Below are 10,300 nucleotides of genomic sequence, written 5' to 3'. Positions count from 1 at the left end.
ACCGTTGACACCATCACTCTGAAGCAGGTGCAAGAAAATTCAAGTGGCACCAAGGGGACCTCCGATGCAAAATGGAAGAACAAAAAGGAGGCTTCTGAAACTCTTTTGGGAGAAACCAAGGCCAAAATCCAGCGAAACGTCGAGAATGCTTGCTAGGGGGAGCGGGGATTGTTCGTAATGCTGCAGTCAGTGAGAGGTGTCCTGTGACCACGGCCAAAACTAACAGCAAACTTCACAAAGCTGCCTCCAGCAGGATCAGCAAGAAAAAGAGGCATGGGCAGCAGAAGACAAAAAACACCAGAGAAAACTCTAAGAAAGCTAACGAGTGTAAGCAGCCAGGGAAGAAGTTCAAGGCAGAAGAAAAGCCCACCATTGTCAAGATGAAATGCAAGAAAAGTCAACGTGAGTTTTTCCAAGAGACCATTAAAAAGCCCTGCCGCTACCTAGGCATACACATGCTGGATTCTTTCCAAGTGTTTCATGCTTTGGGGAAGAAGAATGATCCAAAACCTGGAATCTCTTCCTCCCAGGTCCTGAGTAGCTCAAAGAAGCCTAAAGATGTCAAGCCATCCTCAGCTGTCAAGCCATGGCTAAGTGCTACAGGGGATAGAAAAGGCCTTGAGAAAATTCAGGTCAAAGCACAAAAACCAAGTAGCAGTGCTGAAAAACGCTTATCTCCATCCCAGTCTGAAAAGCCACCTCCTGGGAAGGTCAAATTGGTACCTTTGCCTTTTCTTAACAGGGAGAGTCCCCAAGCTCAACCTGTTCCTCAGAGATGACAATATGTGGTCTCACATCGTCCTGCTGCAGCTTACTATGCCTAGTCTGGCTCTACCAATGCAGCTCAGCCAACTGCTGCCAATTCTTCCTGGTCAACCACTGCATTTTTGTCGTTCTGCCAAATTTGCTCAGTCCATTTCAACCAACCCATTTCGACCAGGTTTGCAGAACCCTAGTAGCCGGCCTATTCGTCACCCAACAGCTTCTAGACCTGCTCCCTACAACAGCACCTGGCACTTCTCTCCAACTGGAACCTCCTCCTCTCTTTGTGTACAAGCGGTAGTCGCCAACCAAACGTCAGAGTCAGTTTCTCCTCCAAGACCTGTGTTTCCAACTGATTCCATGGAGAAAGTCCAATGTTCCGAAGCCAGTCATGTCAAAGCCCATCACCAATGAGCAGAGACCAGAGCGTGAGACTATGAAAAGGAAGGCTCAGCAGGAGATTGAGAACACTGCCAAACACACCTCTTTTGGTGAAAGTGCAGAACTTTATTGAGAGGGAAAAAGAGATGGACATCTCTTTCTACTATGGCTGCGTAATGGGAGTAGCTGGAATGGTAGGTTCCACTCGAGGTACCAGATGGTTTTCCTAGGCAAACACTGACATGCCATACACCTTTTATTTATTCTAATATATTTTTTCAAATTAAAGAGAAGCATCATAGTAAATTGGTTGTTAATAAAAGTTATGAATTTTGAGATGCTGTCAACTGTGGTTGTTTTTGGGAGTGGCTGGGTGTTGAAGGATGGAATGGGAAAGAATGGGAAGTTAGAGATAGGAAAAAGGGTGAATAGACAAGACTCTACGAAATACAAACTTGGTCCAGGGTTATAAAACCCATCAGATGAGAAATTGCATGGGCCTGATGAAGAGTTTGGTAGGGTCAGAGGAAGAGTATAGCCTACAGGGCATTTGCTCTGCAAACAAGAAAGACTCAGTTCATTTCTTGCAGTCTTTTATGGTCCCCAGAGACCCACCAGATCTGAAACTTGAGCACAGAGTCAGGAGTAAGACCAGAGCACAATCAAGTATGCCCCATACCTGGTTTCCTCCACAAGAAATTGGGAGAAATGGCACGGTCTGCAGTTTTTGGTTAAACGAATAATTTTGGAATAGGCTGAGGAAGGCAGATGAGTCTAAGATGACCAGAAGAAAAGTAAAAATTCTTCCATGGAGGCTGTGTTTACGCCTCATGGCCACTTTTCAAAAATAACCAAATTTGAGACACAGTACTAAAAGGTTTTTGTGGTCTATCCATAAATGATGCCTGGGGAATAAACCTACCAAATGAGTGATCAACGCCCTCAGAGTCATTCAAGGATGACTCTTAACAGGGACAAAACCAAGAGAAAAATTGAAGCATGAAGCCTGAAGATCAGCTCCTGGGAGATGCAAGGATAAGTCATCATGCCCTCGGGCCCTCTGTTCAGCACCCCTAGCTGCAACATTTCACTTATTCCCAGCAATATTCAGAGTTGCTGTTACGGTGACACTTCACTAGCGTGTTTTCACAATGCGGTCCATTGCCTCTGTAAGTCTTTGGATTTGTAAACTCCCCAAGGTAGCCAAGCCAGTTATCAGGAAATTTCTGGTGGGGGGAGCTCAAATTATATTAGCTTGAGGGGCTGGTCCTTGGTCTTCCATGGTCCCTGGTTCCCGTAGCCTGCTCTAAACATCGCTGTTAACTGCAGCTCACACAAGAACCAACGTTATAAATGGCTTTGGGGCTGCGTTGCCGGAAGTACCAGACTAAGACATGCGCACTAGGTCACCACTTCCAAAGAAGTAGGTACCGGTTCTCCTTCAGCCTGGAAGGTGGTGGAGGAAAGAGATGGCCCTAGGAGAATGAATGGGGTGATGGATGAATGGGAAGGAAACCGGGACGGGTAGAGAACTGGACAGCTGGTGATCATCATGGGATAGTTGGTGGATGTTTTTCAAATGAGTTAAAATATTATTTGTAAATAAGATTCAAAACAAAAATACGAAAATAAGATACGTTCAAAAGAACAGGTTACATATAAGACCAAGAGAGCTGAAAGGGCTGGCATTCGGTCTGGAGCTTTGAATCATTCCATTTACTATATATGTTAGTTTCACATCACTTAGCTGTGGAGAGGAATAGTGAGAAACAGAATGCCACCAGAAAAGCAAACTGGATGACCACCTTCAAAAAAAAGCCAGGTGGAAGTTGTTCACATGGATCCGAAGTGCAAATATATGTTAACAGGAACACATTTTTAACTAACTCTGTTTGGTACCAGTAACTACATTGTTGAAAATGGGGGGAAATGAACGCTGTTTCTGACTGACCTGATACTAATCAGTCAAGAGATTTTCCCAGGAAAGGGTAGTTGACTGGCTGGGAACAGAAAAACGTGAAAAGTGTTTTGCTACTTTTAATGTATGGCTAGAGGAAAATGATCCCAGTCAACTCTCAAAACTAACAAGCTTCAACTCCCTTGAAAGAAAGTTATATTAACTGAGGAAAAAATGCTGGGAGAAAAGTCTGAAATGATGGGAAAAGAGACAATAAGTGCAAAAGGAAGGACTTGAAGTTTGGCGAAAACAAAGCTTGAAAAAAACAAGATCTGGTGGGAACATGATTTACTGGGAATGGGATCTGAGGAGGAGAAGAGTAATATCAGGGATGTGAACAAGGAAAATCCAAGTTAATGAAGACTTAGCTAGCTGACTACTCAATGGGCAACATGGTTCCAAGAATACCAGAACTTACCAAGGAATTTACTTTAATTTTCTTTCTTTTATATGGTCAATTACAACATGTATTCTTTGCCTTCTTAAAACACAATTTGGAGTGTTCATTTCTTTCTCAATATTCTGTTCATTTGTGTAAGCATCTTACATAACTGCTGGATAACAGAATTATTTTTTCAGACTTATTTTTTACTTTAATGTTTAGTTGAGATTACTGAAAACTAGGTCTAAAGTGAAGTTTGTCTTGATTGCTACAAGTAGAGAAGGGAGGACTAGGGATGGAATTAGAGATTATAGGGTACCACATTTAGTTCCTAATAAAACAAGTAAAGCACAGTGTCCCAAATAGACTATTGAAAAAGATATTCATGTCAATTTAACCTGTAAATTCAGCCTTTTCTATATTTAATTAAAAATGAAAGAATGTTCCTATATTTGGTCTTTTAAAGACATTCCAGGTTGGTTAAGGAAACAAACACTGCCTATGAAATCATAGGAACATAACGATAAAAACCTGATTACTACTTAAATTTACAAGAATGTCAGTGCTAAGAATTATTTCCCTGGATGTCCTTAGTGTACATGATAGTCATATGAATACACCTGTGTGAATATATCGCTGGTATCTAATTTAGAGAATAGATATATAGAGATTAGATGACATAGCTGAGTGTGATCTCAACTTTTCTACACACTCCCATGCCCCACACACCCAAAGACTTGTACTAATCCTTATAGATCCATGACTTTTCCTCCTCCCCTCTCCCAGAGTCTTTTAAAATTTCTTTTCAAGTACTAATGTGATGCGCTTTAGAAAATGTTGAGTTAAACTTAATTGTTGTCATTTAGCTTTTAGATAGAGAACCAAGAAAATCTTATTAAAAGAGTATTTTTGTATTCTTTGAAAATGATAATAAGAGCATTATCCTTGAGTCCCTCAATAGACATTATATAAAGAATTTTGTGAGGAATTCCCTGTACAAATCAATACTCAAAGAAATAAATGACTTCTCTGAATGAGGATGAACTGGGACATTTCAAAGTATCAATCAGTGAATCAAAGCTGAATCCTAGCATCCTATAGTTAAAAATGATCTTGATTTAATCTAGTCAACACCATTACATTTTTTTCTTATACCAGCTGATAGCACTTTTAATTTTTTAGTTTTTGTTTATCTACTTTTATTAGTGAAACACCATGAGGTACAGTTGTAGACTTACATACCTTTGTACTTGGGTTTCAGTTTTACAAGAATCAAGTACCCATCTCTCCAACAGTGCCCATTCTCCATCACCAAGGAACCCAGTGACCCTCCCACCACCCATCTCCCCTACTTTGCCCTAACTCAGGGCATTCACTTTTGCTTTTTCTTTGTTTTAAGGTGTTGTAGTTTGCAATGGAGGTCAATACCATTACATTTTCAAAGAAGAACATAGGCCCCTATATGTTCAAGACACTACTACTGTCCTGCGGTTCTTCCCACCATGTACCCTGCTCCAAGACAGCCCTTTGGAAATATGCTGGGAAGGACAACTGGATGTTCCATTCCTCACACTGACCTGGAAGACTCTTGCTGATTCTCAACCACATCAACTATTCATTTGTTGCCTGATATCACCTCCTGTCCTTTAGTTTTTTAAAAAAAAATATTTGATTTGTTTCTGGAATATAAAGAAAAAAATTAAATGGACCAATAAACAAAAGCAAAATCAAACCTTTATACTCTGACATCAAAATCGTCCTTAAGGAGGGGAACTAAATGACTGAAATGGGTAGGGGAGTGTTGTTAGTTAGTTGTGGACAGTAGCTGGATATTTGACAGTGCATGGAGTATGAATACACAGTTCCAGAGATCAGGAACTCTGTACTTGAAGCGAATACAGTTTGTAAACTTGTCATCACAATTATATGTCCATATGAAATTTATCTCCATATGCTTTGTGCCTTCCTTGAATGTATGTGTTATGCATTCCTTTTTCATGGCCTCAGAAATGCATCTGAGGGGACTCGGAAAATTAGTTGAGCACCAACTATGGGGAGAGAAGTAGTAAAGAATTGGAGGAGGAAGAAATATGATTTGGAGCTTAAGAGCCGTGTAACAGGAATATATAGATATGTATGTGTGTGTAAATACACATATATATGTATAAATATATATATGGGCTGGAGCCATAGCACAGTGGGTAAGATGTTTGCCTTACACGTGGCCAACCTGTGTTCGATTGCTCTCCTCCTCTCAGAGAGCCCAGCAAGCTACTGAGAGTAACCCTCCCTCATGGCAAAGCCTGGCAAGCTACCTGTGAAGTATTCGACATGCCAAGAACAGTAACAACAAATCTCACTATAGGGACGTTTCTGGTGCCTGCTCGAGCAAATCAGTGGACAATGGGAGGACAGTGCTACAGTGCTATGGTTAATTCAAACGTTGTTTATGTAAAATATGAAAGAATCAAATAAATATTCTATAAAGCTGATTACACCTATTAAATTAATATAACTTTAAATAGTGTTTAGAAATTAAGTTGAAGAATTTGAAGGCTTTAGAAAGATATTGACAATATATCAAGAAACACATGGATTTTTGAGGAGCAAGAACACGTAGCTGTTGTCCTTTCTTAAGGTTATTATTTTTGGCATTTATAGAATATGCTTTCCCTGAGTTTTTGTTAATAGCTTCCGTTATTTAGAAAGCATCATAATAAATTATATTTTTAAAAAAATTTTAAAAAGTTCTATTAGTGAGTGGATTCTGTATGTTTGGAACGTCGGAAGTATTTTCCTATGTAATTTACATTAAACATGATATTTACAACAGAAATACCATCTGCAGTACCATTCACAATAGCCAGAAGAAACTATGGTATAACTACACAATTGAATACTATGCAGTTGGCAGGAAACTGACATCATGAAATTTGCTTATAAATGGATGAACAGGGAAGAATATCATGCTCAATGAAATCAGTCAGAAGGAAAGGGGTATACTGATTGGACTACAACATTTTTTGGATATAAAAAACCAGAAAATGAGACTAATACCCAAGGATAGCAGAAAAACAGGCCAGGAGAATTGGTCAATGGTTGGACGCTTGCCACAAGTGCTGAAGGCGAGAAATTGGAATAAAAACGGGACCGCTCTGACAATGATAGTTGGAAGTGATTACTCTGGGTGAGAACTGAGTCCTGAAAGTAGGTAAAGGAATAAACTTGAGAACCTCTCACTCTCTGTATTACAATCCACAATGCCCAAAGGATGTGTGTGTGTGAGAGAGAGAGAGAGAGAGAAAGAGAAAGAGAGAGAGAGAGAGAGAGAGAGAGAGAGAGAGAGAGAGAGAGAGAGGTGCCTGCCATAGTGTAGAGACAGCAGGCTGTCAGGTGGGGTTTGGGGTTGGGAGAGGGAGTGGTGGGAGAGAAACTGGGGACATTAGCAATGGAACTGTATACTAGTGGAGGTTAGGTGTTAAAATATCCTATGATTGAAACTGAATCATGAAAAGGTTTGTAATATGTGTCTCCTGCAGATTCAATACAAAAACATGATATTTAGATTCTACCATCATGACTAACCTATGAATTTGCTGAAATTTATTTTTATCACTTTGGCTGGGCTCATTGCATGGATGTCTGTGTGGTAAAACTTTTTCATTTTATGCGGACTGAAGAGACAAAAATCATAGGGTTGGGACTTCTGGTGGAAGGAGAGAAGAGCACAAAACACCCTGTTGACCACACCTCAGCAGGGTCACCTAAGTTGCGTGATGACAGACCTCCTTCACTGATTTCTTCTGTTGTAATGTGGAAAACTGAAAAGACTTTGCAGGCTGACAAGAGGTTGTCTCCTCCAGTTCTCACTATTTTCTTTTCGATTAGAATTGTTTAAAGATTATTTGAAAAATTTGGAGCTTAATGATTTGTTCTCATATATTTCCCCTAAATTGTGTCAGTGGGCATTGATCCAGGAAGGCCAGCATGAAAAAGTTGAGGTGTATGTCTTAACCACTAATGCCAACACTACTGTAAGTATGGAATCCAAAGTACAATAGTAAAACTTCAAAATGTGTTTGTCAAGGAAATCGGTGGGAATGCAGGGAGAAATGTGTAATCTGTTGGTGGAAGGATGCAGACACTGGTGGTGTGATTAGAATTGGAGTATTGTATGACAAATCTCCAATATAAATGACTTTGAAAATCAAAATTGCCTAAATTTAAAAAAAAGGAGAAGTCAACTTATGTCTATATTTCAAGAAGGCTTGCCTTGGCAAATTTTGGCAGAGAGACCATAGTTGGTAGAGAGAGGGAGAAAGAAAGGGAGAGTTGACAGTTGGGAAGAGAAGCCTGGATATCATGGAAGAGATGAAAGTTGATCTTAGAAGATTTGGAGCCATCAGAGTTTAGAGAGTTAAATGGTGAGAACATTGCAGTTTAGATACTTAAATAGTGAGATTGGTTTCAGTCATCAGCACTGTATACATAGAAAGACTTCAAAGACCTCACAGATATTCAGGCTATAATAACTATCAAGGGAAGCGTTTTTTTCCTGAAGCAATATGTAAGGATAATATATTGCCAGGAAGAATGATAAGAAGTTGGTTCTCTTTTTCACAGATTAATACATTAGAGATGAAAACTTTTATACAAAGGAATCTATCATCTTGTCCTGTTGCTCTGTTTTCTTGTCATCATTCCATTCTCCCCCATGACCCTACCTAATCAGGGCTCTCGACATTTCTCAGCAGTGTAACCACATAGCCTCAGAGCATGTGTTAACTGCAGGTAGCCCACAGCTCTCATGTTTGCCCCCCATCCAAGCCAGAGCCATCCTTCTGAAACCAAGGATATTTGCTGAAGGCCCGTTCTTCCTTGAAGTGGCAGTCAGGGTTTACCTCTTCTTAATCATTTTGATTACAAATTTAGATGTATGTCACTATACTAGTGACAGGGATTTTCCAAACTATGGAAAGCATAAACATTTCCATTTCCCCCACGAATTTTGGGCTAGTTATTTTCTATCCACTGCTAATAATTTGTGATAATTAGGAAACAGAACTGAAGTAAAAACAGGGACATTTGTCAATTTGGTGCCATGACTAATCAGTCTTAGTATAAGTATATATTTCTAGAAAAAAAAATGCAGAAGAAAATGAGTTGGTTGCTAGCAAAGAATGCCAAACCTCTGCCAAAAATTCTTTGAAAATAAAAATTCTGACTATGGACTGAACATGATTACAATTTAATGCCTCTTTTGCAGACCACAACACCCAAAGGGAGAGAGAGAACAAAAGGCAGGGTGGGATGGGGGGGATCTGTGTGGGAGGGATACTGGAATACATGGTGGTGGAACATGGGCACTGGCGGAAGAATGGGCATGTGATCATTGTATAATCAAAACCCAAGCACAAAAATTTGTAAATGTACAACTGTACATCATAGTGTTTCAGTAATAAAAATTTTAAAAATATAAAATAAAATAAAAATTGTTTCGTCTGCCAGAGATCAGCAGATGGGAACCTGAATGAAGGCAAAAGATTGAATTGGTTGAGTTTTATTTTTCCTTGAGTATATTAATTTGATTTTGGAGTCAATTTATATGAGAGTTCATCAAGACACAGAAATTTTTAGCACTTCTCTTGTTTAAAAGTATAGTGATACACCATATCTCTATCTAACATTCTTTTTATTTCTGATAGTTTGACACAAAAGATACGTCATAATCATAGATAAATGTAAATTATTTAAATACTTTTTTGATTATTTAAAATTACCTTATAGAATTACATTATAGAATTTCATAAAATTTAAGATTATGCAGAATCAACTAGCATGTATCATATTACACTCACTACTGAAAGGCCTACTCTGTCATTCACCATTGTTCAGTTTTTCCACTTTGATAACACCTTTCCATCTGGTAAGTAAATAGTCTCATAGTTCTAAAGTTTGTTTTTATTGCTTTGAAAAGATCAAAATTATGTAATTTTCAACATTGGATGAAATTAGAGGATATCATGCATGTAAAGTTAGCCTTAAGGAAAGGAGCAGATACAGAGAGATCTTTCTCATATGAGGGATGTAAAGACACACAGCCAGGTAGCAACAAAGGTTCAAGAGCAATGCAAGGGGAGAACTGATCCACACAATTAGGTCAGGGGATTAGGAGGGAGGGATTCTGGGGGATTGGGGGAGAGGGAGGGTTTGTTATTTGAGAGAATGAGGACTGTCATGTTGGAATTATGTGTATGAGAAACCATTGTTAATTGAATTATAAATCATAGAATATAAATAATGTTTTAGACGTTTGTCTGTCTCATTTTATTCTTTTAATTTGTTTTCTCCATATTCCACATATTCCTGAATTTGTAGGATGCCTATCTTTCTCTGCCTGGTTTTTGTCACTAAACATAATTTCCTCATGTTATACATTTTATATACAAATAATAAGAAGAGTTCCCTTCATACAACTGAGTAGTATTCCATTGCTTTTCCACCTTTCATTTTCAAAATTTGTGGTTTAAAAGATACAAATATTGGTTTTAATAATGCTCTGGGGTTTTAAAAGTTTTAGTTTAGTGAAACAAAATATATTTTATTGAAAAGCCCTTAGAAACTTGTGAAACAGTTGTAGGGTGGAATGGAATATATGTTCAAGCGAGAACAGTCATTTAACAAAACAAGCAAAGAGAGACATAGAGAAAGGAAGCACGGTATTTCTTCAAGGGAGAACACAAGCTTGAGGAACAAGCCCACTCTGGTAGTTTAGGAATAAGAACTTGGATTGGTATGAACTTCACTTGTGCACTTTA

The sequence above is a fragment of the Sorex fumeus genome, unplaced genomic scaffold, assembly GCF_029834395.1.
Source record: "Sorex fumeus unplaced genomic scaffold, SorFum_2.1 ptg000070l, whole genome shotgun sequence".
Taxonomy (NCBI): Eukaryota; Metazoa; Chordata; class Mammalia; order Eulipotyphla; family Soricidae; genus Sorex; species Sorex fumeus.
This window is presented reverse-complemented; position numbering follows the sequence as displayed.